Source organism: Nicotiana tabacum, chromosome 8 (assembly GCF_000715075.1).
Source record: "Nicotiana tabacum cultivar K326 chromosome 8, ASM71507v2, whole genome shotgun sequence".
Taxonomy (NCBI): Eukaryota; Viridiplantae; Streptophyta; class Magnoliopsida; order Solanales; family Solanaceae; genus Nicotiana; species Nicotiana tabacum.
Window position 1 is genome coordinate 9,294,845 of NC_134087.1, and position 739 is coordinate 9,295,583.

General features: G+C 37.2%; 1 non-coding gene across 1 annotated transcript; it reads right to left on the bottom strand.

Annotated features, from left to right (window-relative positions):
* Nucleotides 1–632: 632 nt before the first annotated feature.
* Nucleotides 633–739, bottom strand: LOC142163749 (small nucleolar RNA R71). The gene has a single exon (XR_012694678.1). It is a non-coding gene; the product is annotated as a small nucleolar RNA R71 (small nucleolar RNA).

Genomic DNA, 739 nt, shown 5'->3' on the forward strand with positions numbered 1-739 from the left:
TTCTTCTAAGTACTACTACTACCACTTTAGGAGTTAAGTTCAGTTTTTTATAGAATTTTGAGTAGTTTATGACCCGCTCTTCTATAAAAGAGTTGGTCAATTACGATCCTGAAATTAAAAGATCTCTTCGATTGCGCAGGAATGGACAAGCATTATCTTTCCAAAGAATAGCTTGTGAAGGTATGGAGAATCAAGAAGTAGAAGACATTCAACTACCAATCCATGTGGAGGATCAGTTTGATGAAGTAGCACCAAGGTCAGCAAACAGAATCCTAAGGGATTATGCTAGACCTGACCGCTTCAACTGTGAATCTAGTATCAGAAAACCTCCAGTGGAAGCCAACAACTTTGAAATCAGGACTGGCCTGATTCAAACGATTCAACAGTCTTGCATCTTCACTGGAGACGCAAGTGAAGATCCACGCAGTCATTTAATTGACTTTTTGGAACTTGTTGAAACAACTAAATATAATGGAGTACCTCCTGAAGCTATCAAGTTAAGACTATTTCCTTTCTCTTTAAAAGGAGATGCCAAGACTTGGTTGCGAAATTTGCCACAAGGTTCCATCACCACATGGGATCAAATGACTCAGAAATTTTTAAACAAATATTTTTCCTCTGCTAAAACTACAAAGTTAAGACAAGACATCTCTAATTTCTTGTAGACTGACATTGAATCAGTATATCAAACTTGGGAAAGATTAAAAGCAATGTTAAGAAAATGCCCACACCATGACAT